Source organism: Cricetulus griseus, chromosome X (genome assembly GCF_003668045.3).
Source record: "Cricetulus griseus strain 17A/GY chromosome X, alternate assembly CriGri-PICRH-1.0, whole genome shotgun sequence".
Classification (NCBI taxonomy): Eukaryota; Metazoa; Chordata; class Mammalia; order Rodentia; family Cricetidae; genus Cricetulus; species Cricetulus griseus.
In genome coordinates this window covers 54,431,657-54,447,407 of record NC_048604.1, presented here as the reverse complement: position 1 = coordinate 54,447,407, position 15,751 = coordinate 54,431,657, and the positions used below count along the sequence as shown (strand labels likewise).

At 35.5% G+C, this 15,751-nt stretch overlaps 1 pseudogene; it reads left to right on the top strand.

Moving 5' to 3' along the window:
* LOC100766743 overlaps positions 1-15,477 on the top strand; it is a 44,574-nt pseudogene extending 29,097 nt beyond the window's left edge.
* The last annotated feature ends 274 nt before the right edge of the window (positions 15,478-15,751 follow it).

The window sequence follows — 15,751 nt, the reverse complement described above, 5'->3', positions numbered from 1 at the left end:
ATAGTAAACAGAATCTAGAATGTTTCCTAAATTCAAGTGCAACTGATGTTTTTTTAACTTGCTTAGGTGTTGAAATATATTTTTTCCTTGTGCTGCTGGTGGTAATAATCCACACATATTGACTAAATATTAGAAGTAGTGTAATATCAATGGAGCCCACTATTGTACTAGTAAATGGATTTAATAACTGGTTGTCTCAGTAATTTCCTTAGTATAGCTTTACACTGATTAGTAGTTATGTATATCAGTAGAGCACAAATGATACTGAATTCTATTTTAATAAAATTACATTGGTATGGTTAAAAACAAGTAATTTTCAGTGTTTCTAAATTCCTGAGAATATTGTTGAATAAATAATAAAAGTGTTTGTACATCATTAGAAATTAAAAATTTCCTTTGATTCAGTTCTGCAGAGGTTTAAGATAAAATATCATGTTAATATTTAGTTGAGTTTTAAATCTAACATAAATATTTTTCTTAGATCAAAATAATTGACCATTATTTTAGTATTAAACTGTCAAGTTTTGTTTTATTGAAAATAAAAATAGCATTGTTCTTATTATAATATTTTTATTAATTCTTTGAGAATTTTATATATGTATAATCCTATTCCCCCAACATTTCTCCCTCTACATGCCCATCAAATTAACCATTTCCAACACTTAATTGCATCATTGTCTTCTCTTTTTGTAATATCCCACTAGATGTACTTTATGATGTCCATATGCTTATGAAGGTGGAGCCATCCAATGGAGTATCATCAGACTAACAGTGGTCACAACCTTAAAGCAAACTCACGTTGACTCCATCAGAAGCCAAGAACTGTTAACAGATCTTCAGTTATGGGTGTAGGCCTCTGAGCCCTTCACTACTCCAGGCTAGAATATTGCTTGGATTGATAGTGTATAGGTCTTATATAGACAACCATATCTGCTTTCTAAGCTCATGAGTGCAATGGTTCTGTCATGTCCAGAAGACATTGTTTCACTCTGGTCACCATCAACTACTAATCCTTATAATCTTATACTTCTTCTACAGTGAACTCTAAGCCTTGAGGTGAGCATTTGTGTGATATATAACTCCCATTTATGACTGAACATCCCAACAGCATTTACTTTCTGCATTTGGTCATCTTTATTATTTCTATGACGTCAATATTTTCTTAGATTTTTTTACCTTATTCTATAATGAAATCCTTTGACAAAAGTAATTTAAAGAAAAGAGGGTTTACTTGGTTCACGTTTCCAGTTTGCAGCGAATCACTGGTAGGAGCTAAAGATAACTGACAACCTAACATTCACAGACAAGAAGAGACAGTAATAAATTAGTATTTGAATGCTAGTATCTAGCTCACTTTCTCAATTTTCTTTCATGAATCCCCTCCCTAAACAATGATGCCATGCACTATGGATTGGTCTTCCCTCCTCAGTTAATGTAATCAAGAAAATCTCTTGAGGGGAGATGTAAGCTTGGGACCCTGTCTCAGGCCCCACTTCCACTTGCCATCTTTGGGATCTCCTGGCCTGGGGAATTCAGGCAGCTTCAATTGCGCCAGTAGACCAAGGAATCCACAGTACTCTGACATCTAGGTGCAAGTACTGCACCCATTCAAGGGAGAGGCTGTGTCTCAGACCTGTATGCATCCATCTGGAGACCCATCTCAGCATTGGACCTGTTTCCACACACCTGATAAGCTTGGACCCGTACCTAACAGAAGAGGAAGAGACTCTACCTGCATCCACTGGAAGAAAGGATGGGAAGACAAAAATATAAGAACACAATCAACAACAGAAAAAAAACAACATAATGCCATCAGAGTCTAGGGATTCTACACCAGCAAGACCTGAACATCCCAACACAGATGAAGCAGAAGATAATTACTTTAAAAACAACTTCATGAAAATGATAGAGTCCCTAAAGATGAAATGAGAAAATCCATTAAAAATGGAAAAAAACCTCAATAAATGGAGGAAAAGACAAATCAAAAAGTGAAAGAAACAGTACAAACAGTGTAAGGTTTGTAAGCTTAAATTAAGAAAAATAAACACAGTCCAAGAGAATGCTTGATTTAGAAAAGCTGGGTAAATGATCAGAAACTACAGATGCAAACATAACCAACAAAATATAAGAGATGGAAGAGAGAATCTCAGGGTTTAAAGATGCACTAAGAGAAATAGGCTCATTGACCAAAGAAAATTTTAAGTCCAACAAATCCTTAAGACAAATACAAAGTATCTAGGAAATATGGGACACTGTTGGAAGACCAAATGTAAGAATAATATGTATAGAAATGGTAATGAAACTGAAATCAAAGGTACAGAAGACATATTCAATAAAATCATAGAAGAGAATTTTCCCTAGCTAAAGAAAGACATGCCAATGAAAGTACAAGAAGCCTAAAGAACACACAATAGAGTGGACCACAAAACATGTGTTCTCGCCACATTATAATCAAAACAAAAAACATACAGAATAAAGAAAGAATATTAAGAGCAGCAAAGAAAAGGGCTAAGTAACATGTGAAGGCATCCCTATCAGAATTACACCTCACCACTCCGTGGAAATTCTAAAAACCAGAAGGACCTGGATATATATTCTATTAATACTAAGGGACCAAAGATGCCAACCCAGATTACTATACCAAGCAAAGCTTTCAATCACTATAGATGGAGAAAACAAGATATTCCATGACAAAACCAGATATAAACAATACGTAGCCAGTAGTCCAGCCCTACAGAAAACACTAGAAGGAAACCTCCAACATAAGGAAGCCAACTACACTTACAAAAACATAGGCAATAGATAATCCCACTTTACTAAAAGACAAAAGAAAAAGCAGGGTAAAACCACACACAATACCAACAACAACAAATCCAAAACAAAACACTTAATGGTCCTTAATTTCCCTCAATGTTAATGGTCTTAACATGCCTGTAAAAAGACACAGGCCAACAGAATGAATACAAAGACAGAATCCAACCTTCTGAGCATATAATAAAACATACCTCAACTTCACAGACAGCTATTACCTCAGAGTAAAGGGTGGGGAAAAGATATTCCAATCAAATGGACCCATGAATCAAGCTGGTTCTGAACATCTATGAAAGACATCCACTTTCATAAAAGAAACATTAACAAAACACACTTATAATGGGAGACTTCAACACTCCACTCTCATGACTAGCCAGGACCACCAGACAGAAACTTAACAAAGAAACAAAAGAACTTGCAGATTTAACAGACATCTATGGAACCACCCATCCAAACACAAAAGAATATATCTTTTTCTCAGTGCCACATGGAACTTTCTCTAAAGTGGATGACATACTCAGCAACATAGCAAACCTCAACATATACAAGAAAATTGGAATAATCTCCTGTATCTTATCAGACTCCCATGCTTTCAAGTTACAATTCAACAACAATGCAAATTGCAGAAACCCTACAAATACACGGAAATTGAATAATTCCCAATTGCACCATTCCCGAGTCAAGGAAGAAATAAAAGAAAATTAAAGACTTCCTAGAAAGAATGAAGACACAACACACCCAAACTTATGGGACACTTTGAAAGCAGGGCTAAGAGGAAAGTTCATAGCACTATGCCCACATGAAGAAACTGGAGAATAGTATTACTAGAGAATTGGCAGCACAACTGAAAGTTCTATAACAAAAATAAGCAAACTCACTCCGGAAAAGTAGACGACAGGAAATAATCAAATGGAGAGCTAAAATCAATAAAGTATAAAAAAGAAAACAATACAAAGAATCAATGTAACAAACAGTTGGTTCCTTAAGAAAATCAGCAAGACAGACAAACCTTTATCCAAACTAAACAAAAGGCAGAGAGAGAACATGCAATTTAACAAAATCAGAAACAAAAAGGGGGACATAACAACATACACTGAGGACATCAAGAGAATCTTCAGGTCATACTTTGAAAACCTGTCCTCCACAAAATTCAAAGAATTAAAGAAATGGACAATTTTCTGGATAGGTATCACTTAATAAAATTAAGCCAAGAACAGATAAGCGATTTACCGAGACATATTACACCAAATGAAATAGAAGCAATCATCAAAAATTTCCCAAACAAAAAAAAAGATTATGGCCAGAAGGTTTCAGTTCAGAATTCTACCAGAAATTCAAAGAAGAGCTAATACAATACTCCTCAAATTGTTCCACACAATAAAGCAGAAGGTTCACTGCCAAACTGTTTTTAAGAGGCTACAATTACTTTGGTACCTAAACCACATAAAACACAACTAAGAAAGAGAACTATAGGCCAATATCCCTTATGAATATCGATGCAAAAATACTCAATAAAATAATGGCAATTCTAATCCAACAAAACATCAGAGAAATCTTCCACTATGATCAAAACAGCTCTATCCCAGGGATATAGGGATTGTTCAACATGCAAAAATATATTAATGTAGTATACCACATAAATAAAGTGAAAAAGAAAAACCACATGATCATCTCACTAGATGCTGAAAAAGCCTTTGACAAAATCAAAGACCTTCACTATAAAGGTCTTAGAGAGATGAGGAATAACAGGAATATACCTGAACATAGTAGAAAGCAATATACAGCAAAACAACAGCCAACGTCACACTAAATGGAGAGAAGCTCAATGCAATTCCTCTAAAATCAGGAACAAGACAAGGCTGTCCACTCTCTCCGTATCTCTTCAATATTGTACTTGAAGTTCTATTTAGAGCAGTAAAACAATGAAAGGAGTTCAAGGAAATACAAATAGGAAAGGAAGAAGTCAAACTGTCACTATTTGCAGATGATATGATAGTTTATACAAGAGACCCAAAAAACTGTACCAGGAAACTCCTACAGCTAATAAACACCTTCAGCAAAGTGGTAAGATATAAGATTAACTCCCAAATCACTAGCCATACTATATATAAATGATAAAAGGACTGAGAAAAAAATCACAGAAATATCACTCTAAATAATAACCACAAACAACATAAAATACATTGGGTAATGCTAACCAAACAAGTGTAAGACCTATAGCAAGAACATTGAGTCTTTAAAGAAAGAAATTAAAGAAGATACCAGAAAATGGAAAGATCTCCCATGATCTTGAATAGGTAGAATCAACATAGTAAAAATTGCAATCTTGCCAAAAGCAATCTACAGATTCAATGCAATCCCCATCAAAATACTGTCAAAATTCTTCACAGACCTTGAAAGAATAATACTCAACTATATGTGGAAAAGCAAAAGACCCAGGATAGCCAAAACAACCCTGTACAATCAAGGAAATTCCAGAGGCATCACCATTCCTGACTTCAAGCTCTATTGTATAGCTATGGTCCTGAAAACAGCCTGGTATTGCCACCAAAAATAGATAGGTAGACAAATGGAATAGAATTGAAAACCCTCATATTAATGCACACACCTACACACACCTGATTTCTTTTTTTTTGAAGACAGATACCACATTTTTATTTCATTTTGTGTTCTAGATTTAATGAAGATAGACAAAATCACAAATGAACAGAAAATCTAAAAGTAGAAGTTGAACTATCTAGAAAACTAAGGGGCTATATGAGAGGAGAAGGGACAGAAAATAGAGAGAATAGGAAGAAATGGGGTAGGAGTCAGTTCTCAAAATGCATATATGCTTGTATGAATGTTGCATTATATAATCCAGCATAAACAATATGCTTTATAAACATACCTATAAAAACTATTCAATAACAAAATTTAGGTTCTATATGGAGAGAGCATCCTTGATGAGTTTCTCTACACAGACATATTAAATTTTTTTCAGGGATTATTTAAAAAAACACAAAAGCCTACATGTACCTACTAGAATTTAATTGACATGTTCTCTTGCATAGTAATACTTGAATTGCTGAGAAATTTTGTTTTTTTCTAATAGAAATATATATATGCATATATATAAACATAATCATATTTCTTCATTAATATTGTATGAAATACAGTGTCTCATAAAGTAAAACAATAAAAGCACTGGATTTTTAATTACATACACTGTGTTTCCATTGTTACTTGGCAAATGGAAAATAAAACCAGTATGTTTGTAACAAATATATATTGCTAATTCTGATTAATTATATATATATATATATATATATATATATATATATATATATCATCATCATAATATTTCCTATTTAGAAACTTCCTTTGAAAATATAATAGCCTTAAATGATCCACTAAGTTTCAATAATTCCCAGGAAACTTTAGCTACAAATCTTGTTGTATCTCAAAAATTGACATTATTGGTCTTATTCTTGCCATAAACCAAAGGCCTTTCTTCATTGGGTTGCCTACAAATTTATCATATATTCATGGACTTTCACAGAAGACATGATTACTAATGACTGTTGCTTAGATGTAGGAAGAGTACCAAGCTGCTATAACAAATACATTTCAACATCACTCCCATTCAGTTTTTCAGAGAATTGTCCAAGTACACAAACAAGTTCCTGAAATACCATAAAACTTCTTGAAAGGGGTAATTGTAAATGTTCACAGTCTGGAAAAACATCTTCATATAAAATCAAAATGGTATGATTGTACAAATATGAAAAGTGTCAATCTAATAAATGGAAATTAACTTACCCAACAATTTTAGTTTCTACATAAATAAATACAAAACTGAGCAACACTTAATTTATGTGAATTTTTTTCTTTACATACAGTTATACTGAAGCCAACAAAACCTGGGAGTTTAAGGAAGGAGTATAAGCAGAAGTCTTCAGTCTTGAGTCCTTTGAGCAGGCTCTCCCAATCCTAGTCTCTTCTTCATTTAAACCATGTTCCTATATGTGGAAGATGCCAGGACATTGAGAACTTCCACAGACTTCCTTAAACAATAAGCCCAGCAAAAGCATGGTGTCTTGAGAACTAAATACATAATAAAGAAAACTCGAGATTGGGCAGATTTCAGCTTTCCACACATCTGATTTCTGACAAAGAAGCTAAAACTATACAGTGGAAAAAAGAAACATCTTCAACAAATTGTGCTGGCATAACTGAATGCTAGCTTGTGAAGACTGCAGATAAATCCATATCTTCATGCACAAAACTTAAGTCCAAATGGATAAAAGACTTCAACATAAATCCAGCCACACTGGATTCTAAGAATTCACACTGAGAATTCTCAATACAGGAATCTAAAATATCTGAAAGACACTTAAGAAAGTGCTCAATATCCTTAGCCATCAGGGAAATGCAATAAAAAAAAAAAACTCTGAGATACCATCTTACTCTTGTCAGAATGGGTAAAATCAAAAACACCAATGACAGTTTATGCTAGAGAGGATGTAGAGAAAAGGAAACAATCCTTCACTGCTGGTGGGAGTGCCAAGTCTTACAGCCACTTTGAAAATCAGTATGGAGATTATTCAGGAAAATGGGAATTTGTCAACCACAAGATCCAGCAGTTACACTCTTAGGCATATACCCAAAATATGCACATTCATACCACAAGGACATATCTCCAACTATGTTCATAGCAGCATTATCTTTAAAGGCAAGAATCTGCAAGCAACCTAGATGTCCATTAATTGAAGTATTATTTACTCTGTTGCATTTTATTTGCTAATCGGAGTGGATGGGAGGTGGAATTTGGGAGTCAGTGGGAATGGGGCTGGTAGGATGGGAAGGAGAGGGAACTGGTATTTATATGTAAAATAAGATTGTTTCTAATAAAAAATCTCAAAAAAGATAATCTCTCACACACAAGAGCACAAGTCAACCTAATCTGTAAATCTCTCAAAGAGAGACCTTTTCCACGTTGTTATAGATGTTATTATATTAGTAATTAATACTAACCACCATACATTCATATCTATAGTAAGTTTAAGTTATAAAATTAGACCATAAAAAATTAAAAATAATAATAAATGTATTTGTTAGCATAAAATAAAATTACCAGCATCACTAATAATATAATGGAGCATTAATTAAGATAGTGTTATTTAAACACAAGCACTGGCATGTCATACTTCAGCATCAATCGGGTACCCAAGACAGTATACCAGTGGTAAAAGGTGAAATAATAAATATTTCACCTTGCTTTTCAGGATTACATGAAATTTCAAAAAAATAACTGTGAGTCTTTGACATATTACCCTTAAAATATTCTATGGGTTATCATGCGTAACAGAACTATTGAGAGTGAAATTGCGGCAAAGGGACTCTACAATGTAATATCAATATTAGCATTGTCACTATTCTCCCTTGTACATATCTGTGTTCTGAAAATCTAATTTTCCCTTTGCAACCATACAAGGGTCTTAATGGATATAAATATACCCTGAACATGAGAGAATTACAACACCAAAAGGAGTGTAATTTTTCTTATAGTTCATCTCAAATTTTGGCATTGTAATGCCCACACCACTTTATTTTATTCATATACATTAATTTTTATGTTGTCTTAACAGTTTTATTAATTTACTTTATGATTTTACTTCTGAGAGTCATTTCTGACTTTAATGTGTTAACAATGGAAACCACTGGGACACAAAATTTTATTAGTTTTCTTTCCAAACATTAACACTTTAAGCAGAAAGCAAAACAAAAAGAATATCAGTGAAAAAAATGGAAAAACACAAAAGTATACATTGAAATGTATCATGGAAATATAATATAGATATCTTATTCCTCATGAATAATTAATGTCCAAGTATCAAATACCTGTATCAAATACAAAATAGCCACTAAATACAAAATTTTCTTATAATACTATTTTTCTTCATATATTTTTGTACAAGATAGAGTCCATTACAGTGAGATACACATCAGCATATATAATATTTAATTTATAAAAGTATATATGTATATATTAATACACAGTCTTCACTTATCTCTTTGTCTCTATAATTTCTTATTTAGTTAGCAGGTCAATTTTATAACGTACAATTTCACAAAAAAGCAACTTTAAAAATCATCTATGAAACTAAATTTACTAAACTGTATATAAATAAAAATTACATGTAATTCATTCCTTATTGTCCCCATGATCTCTCCCATCTTTATAGTTTTCTTAGCCTTTGAATGTCCAAGCATGTACTGCTATGGTTTTGGATATAAAGTATCAACAGAAGAATTCATTTTGCAAAGACTCACTCTTCAATGAAAACAGTATTCATAGTCAGTGATATAGGAAAGCGATTGGATCGTAAGTGTTTATTCAATAAATTAATCCATTTAGAGTTTCAACTTACAAATGAAATAGACTGCTAGAAAGTGGTAGATGTGTGAAAGATCAGGCCTATTTTGGTGATGTGAGTCATTAGAGATGTGAATCGGACATTGACTTTCCTTGTTGCTTTTCTGTCTATCACTGTAGTTCCTAATTGTCTTGAGCTTAACTTCAACAGCGAAATTCTGTCTTACCACTGACACAGAAACAGTCCATGTAATCAATCATGGACTGAAGTCTTACGAAATTTGAACCAACAAAATTCATACCATATAATGTGACCATCAGATAATTTACAACAGGAAGAGAATAATATGAATAAAACAAAATTGGGTATTATAAAAGATAGATCATTTCTGTGAATGTGTAAACATGTATGTTGGAAGGTTATACAAATTTATTACTGAGAAATCCTAGAATTGTTCCATTAGAGATTAATGGTCTATGCTTGCGGAACTCCAAAGACCAGAACACTGACAAGAATGCACATGAGGTTTCCAATACAACTAAGGACTTTACTGGAACTGCACAAGAAGCCATTATCAAAACATTGTAGCAGAGTCTGCATATTTTGGCATCCCCTTAGGATTTAATGGGAGATACAGCTTAGGTTTTACAGAATAATTACTTTTGTGGAAAGAATATTTAGGCAGCTCATCATACAGATTATGATATGAATATTACTAGGAACTTTTACTAAGTTTTGAGGTGATAATTATGTGTCAAAAGCAGAGCACACATGTTGGAAAAATTTGCAATATGTCCAAAAAAACTGTGCAAAACTGAAGATAATGAAAGCATCATTCCAGAGTGTATAGCCACCACTAAAGAGAAACAAATTAGTTTGCACCAGTAGAGTAGGAAGATGCTGTAATGCCAAACCAAGAGTTGTCCAGAACCCAAACATTTCAAGCACAATGTTTTAAATGAATAAGTTCATTTTGAATGATTTTTATTTGCGAAGACAAACCTAGAATGCTCTGTGATTAATTGTAATCCAAAATAACGTTTCCTTTCATTGATTCATCAAAATAGTTAAAGACAAATCCAAAGTTCCAAGTAGGCATGGGTTATGTTTTGGCTAGTGGCAGGTCTAGGTGTCATGCATTTGCTGATAGATGCATGAAAACTAAAAATAGCTGTGGTATTATGGAGGCTCCCATGTATATTTCACACAAAAGCAGAGGAAAATACCAATTACTTTAAAACATTGAATTCACATGATTGATTCCATAGAAGCTGTGAGAGTATATGTAAAGAATTAGTAGCAGCCCTAGGACTTCGGAATTTCAAGGAACAGGAAACATATGCCAAAGTACGCAAGAGAGAACAAGGAAAGCCAACCTAAGTGAACAGATATATAGGATAGAAATATAGGTGTGGGGCTTCCATATTTTGCTAGAATCTACACTGTACCACCACGCTTTCTAGATACTAGAAGTGGAACTAGAATATTAGTACATTTTTCTGGTGGGTTTTGCTTTTGAATCTCTTTTATAGTGGTAATGTTTACTCTGTGTAATTATATATTAGAAGTATATAAGCAATTTAAATTTCCCTTTAATTTGTATATTTTATAGGATATATGTTGATTGTAATTATTTCCTATATTCTTACCATCCCACTAGTTGCACAAGAATCATGTTGCTTGTTCCTCAGTGTCTCACAAAAAAATTGAATAAAAATCAAAAATAAAAAGGAAAGAAATTCAACAAGACTATAAATATCTAGCAAAACAAAACAAAAACTGGATGAAAAACATGAATTCCATTTTGTGTTGGCCAGTTTTTCCTGAGCATGGGATTTGCCCTGGAGTGTGAATGAATGTAGTCAATGGCACTCCATTGGAGAAGACTTATTTTCTCTATATCAGCACTACTCCCCTCAAGGCTTATGAAATTATGTGGAAGAGGAAGTGGAAGGATTGAAAGGGCCAGAGTTGGTGGATGACATAGTGCCTTCCAGAGACAATATGACTGATATAAATATTAAATAACAGAGACTGTAACAACATGCACAGACTCAAATAAAAAACTATACCTACACTGAAAAGGAGAAATTGAGAAATATATCCAAAATACTATCCATAACCAAGAAGCGATTTGAAATTTCAGCATTTGAATGTTAGCATTAGCTAACATCAATTAATCTATCTATCTATCTGTCTATCTATCTAAAGAGCTCAGAGATAAATTTCCATAAATTGGAAAGAAGTCACTGGACTCAACATATTAAACAATGATGAAATTATTATTATTATTATTATTATTATTATTATTATTATTATTATTATTTTGGTTTTTTGAGACAGGGTTTCTCTGTGTAACTTTGGAGCCTATACTGGTACTTGCTCTGGAGACCAGGTTAAACAATGATGAACTTTTAAGACTATATATTATACTGAGGGCTGACTAAATGACTTTTGCTTCATGAGATATATGATGACATTTTACAAGCAAGGATTTAAATATTAGTACTTTGATATGAAGTAATAACCCACTCCACGAATTCCACCAAGTATTCATAGCTACATAATAGATACATGAAGTGCTTAAAGTGAAGGTTTGCAAGAAGTGATTTAATGAAAATTTACCTTCTTTCATTGTTACATTAACCTCTGATGGATTAAAAACTTTGAGCAAAAGGAAATAGAGATGACATCATGGTTAAGAGCATTTCCTTTTTTCTTTTTATTAGAAAGAAAATTATTTTACATGTCAATCTCAGGTCCCTCTCCCTCCTCTCCTCCATGACCCCAACTAATACCCTACCATCCCATACCCTTTCTGCACCCCAGGGAGTGAGGCATTCCATGGGGTCTTCAAATTTTCTTCTATTCTTTGTGATAGGGCCTAGGCCAAACCCCTTGTGTCTAGTCTCAGGGAGTATCCCTCCATGTGGGATGGCCTCCCAAATTCCATTCCTATGCTAGGGTAAGTACCGATGCACTACAAGAGGCCCCATAGGTTTCCAAGGTCTCCTCACTGACTCCATATTCAGAGTGTCTGAATCAGTCCCATACTGGTTTCCCAGCTATGAGTCTGGGAATCATGAGCTCTCACTTGTTCAGGTCATGTGTTTCTGTGGGTTTCACCAGCCTAGTATGGACCCCTTTGCTCATCAGTCCTGCTTCTCTGCAACTGGATTCTAGTTAAGTTCAAGGTTTAGCTGTGGGTGTCTGCTTCTACTTCCACCAGATGCTGGATGAAGGCTATATGATGGCATATGAATTAGTCATCAATCTCATTATCAGGAGAGGGCATTTAAGGTAGCCTCTCCTCTGTTGCTTACATTGTTGGTTGGTGTCATCTTTGTAGCTCTCCAGACATTTCATACTGCCTGATTTCTCTTTAAACCTATAATGGCTCCCTCTATTATAGTATCTCTTATCTTGTTCTCTTCTGTTCTTCCCCCCCTAACTCAACCTTACTGCCCCATCATATCCTCCTTACCCCTTTTCTTCTCCCCTTCTCATTCTCCTAGTTCCCTCTCCCCTCCCCCTCTGCTCCCAATTTGTTTAGGAGATCTTGTCCCTTTCCCCTTCTCCAGGAAACCATGTATGTCTCTATTATGGTCCTCCTTGTTTACCAGCCTCTCCAGCAACATGGACTGCAGGCTGGCAAACTTTACTCTATGTCTAAAATCCACATATGAGTGAGTACATACCATGCCTGTCTTTTGTGACTGAGTTACCTTGCTCAGAATGGTTTCTTCTAGTTCCATGCATTTGTCTGTGAATTTCAAGATTCCATTGCTTTTTATTCCCACTGAGTAGTACTCCGTTGTGTAAACATATCACATTTCTCTATCCATTCTTCAGTTGAGGAGCATCTAGGTTGTTTCCAGGTTCTGAATATTACAAATATTGCTTCTATGAACATCATTGAACAGATGTCCTTGTTGTATGAATGTTCTTTTTTGGGTATATGCCTAAGAGTGGAATTGCTGGATCTTGTGGTAGACTGATTCCCATTTTCCTCAGGAATTGTCATACACATTTCCAAAGTGGCTGTACCAAGTGGCACTCCTACCAGCAGTGGAGGAGTGTTCCCCTTCTCCATATCCTCTCCAGCATAAACTGTCATTGGTGTTTCTGATTTTAGCCTTTCTGACAGGTGTAAGATGGTATCTCAGAGTTGTATTGATTTGCATTTCCCTGATGGCTAAGGATGTTGAACACTTTCTTATGTGTCTTTCAACCATTTTAGATTCCTCTCTTGAGAATTGTCTATTTATTTCTGTATCCCACTTGTTAATTGGATTATATGGTGTTTTGGAGACTAGCTTCTTGAGTTCTTTGTAAAGTTTGGAGATCAGCCCTCTCTCACTTGTGGGGTTGGTGAATATCTTTTCCCATTCTGTGGGCTGCTGTTTTGTCTTTTTGACTATGTCCTTTGCCTTATAGAAGCTTCTCAGTTTCAGGAGGTCCCATTTATTAGTTGTTGATCTCAGTGTCTGTTCTACTGGTCTTCTTTTCAGGAAGCAGTCTCCTGTACCAATTCCTTCAAGGGTACTTCCTACTTTCTCTTTTAATAGGTTCAGTGTGACTGGGTTTATGTTGAAATCTTTTATATACTTGGAGTTAAATTTTGTGCATCGAGATAGACATGGATCTATCTGCAATCTTCTACATTCCAGCATCCAGTTATGCCAGCAGCATTTGTTGAAGATGCTTTCTTTATTCCATTGTGTAGCTTTAGCTTCTTTGTCAAAAATCATAAGTGTTCATAAGTGTGTGGGTTAATATCATGGTTTTCAACTTGATTCCGTTGGTCTACCTGTCTATTTTTGTGCCAATACCAAGCTGTTTTCAATACTATAGCTCTATAATAGAGCTTCAAATCCGCGACGGTGATGTCTCTAGAAGTTATTTTAATGTACGGGGTTGTTTTGGCTATCCTGGTTCTTCTGAAGAAGAAAAACCACATGATCATCACACTAGATGCTGAAAAAGCCTTTGACAGAATCCAACATTCCTTCATGATATAGGTCCTGTAGAGATCAGGAATAACAAGAACACACCTGAAAATAAACACAATATACAGTAAGGCAACAGTCAATATCAAACTAAATGGAGAGAAACTCAAAGCTCTTCCTCTAAAATCAGGAACAAGTTAAGGCTGTCCACTCTCTCCATATCTCTTCAATATTGTCCTTGAATGTTTAAATGTTTAAATGTCCCTGAAGTTCTAGCTAGAGCTATAAACAACAAAAGGAGATCAAGGTTAAGAGCATTGAGTAATCTCCCAGTAGCCTGAATTGGGTTCCCAGTACACCTGTGAGTCACCTGACAACTGCTTGTAACCCCAGCTCCATGAGTCCCCAATGCCTCTGACATCAACTGAACATACAATTACATGAACATAGTCCCTGCTCTCTCATGCATGTAAACACCTGATGCAGATGTCATTAAGGCAGCTCATCTTTGTGCTGAAACTTCCTTACGACTGGTCAAACACGGAAACCAGAACACACAAGTGACAGAAGCCTGGAACAAAGTTGCTCACTCATTTAATTGCACACCAATAGAAGGTATTCTGTCAAACCAGTTGAAGCAGCATGTGATCAATGGAGAGAAAACAATTGTCCAGAATCCTACAGACCAGCAGAAGGACCATGAAAAGGCCGAGTTTGAGGTACATGAAGTTTATGTTGTGGATGTCCTAGTCAGCTCAGGAGAAGTCAAGGCCAAAGATGCAGGACAGAGAACCACCACTTACAAACGAGACCCCTCTAAACAATACGGCCCGAAAATGAAAACTTCTCGTGCCTTTTTCAGTGAGGTGGAAAGGCATTTTGATGCCATGCCATTTACTTTAAGAGCATTTGAAGATGAGAAGAAGGCACGAATGGGTGTAGTAGTGTGTGCCAAACATGAGTAACTACAGCCATTTAATGTTCTCTATGAGAAGGAGGGTGAATTTGTTGCCCAGTTTAAATTTACAGTCCTACTCATGCCCAATGGCCCCATGCAGATAACCAGTGGTCTCTTTGAGCCTGACCTCTACAAGTCTGAGATGGAAGTCCAGGATGCAGAGCTAAAGGCTCTTCTCCAGAGTTCTGCAAGTCGAAAAACCCAGAAAAAAGAAGAAAAAGAAGGCCTCCAAGACTGCAGAGAATGCCACCAGTGGAGAAACATTGGAAGAGAATGAAGCTGGGGACTGAGGTGGGTCCCGGATCCCCAGCTTGCCATTCCTGCCTCATCCTCTTCCCACTGCACCCCAGGCTCTGTGAAGTGCAGTTCGTCTTCTCCACCCAAGACCACCAGCAGAGTGAGCAGGGTCTTCTGCCCCACCCAGTTCCCACACGCATTAGCCCACCCACTCTTTCCAACTAAAAACCAGCTCCAACTGACTCTGGTCTTGGGAGGCCTGGCTTCCCGGCCGGCCACTGAAGACTACTTTCAGTCGAAAAAGAAATTGAATAATAAAATTAGGAGTCAAAACCCATCGTCTTCAAGCCCCCTCTTTCTGACCTTTTCTGGTTAAAGTGGTGCTCCAAAGTACATGGGGCAAATAAAGGGGAGCCCTATAGAAAACTGACTACCAG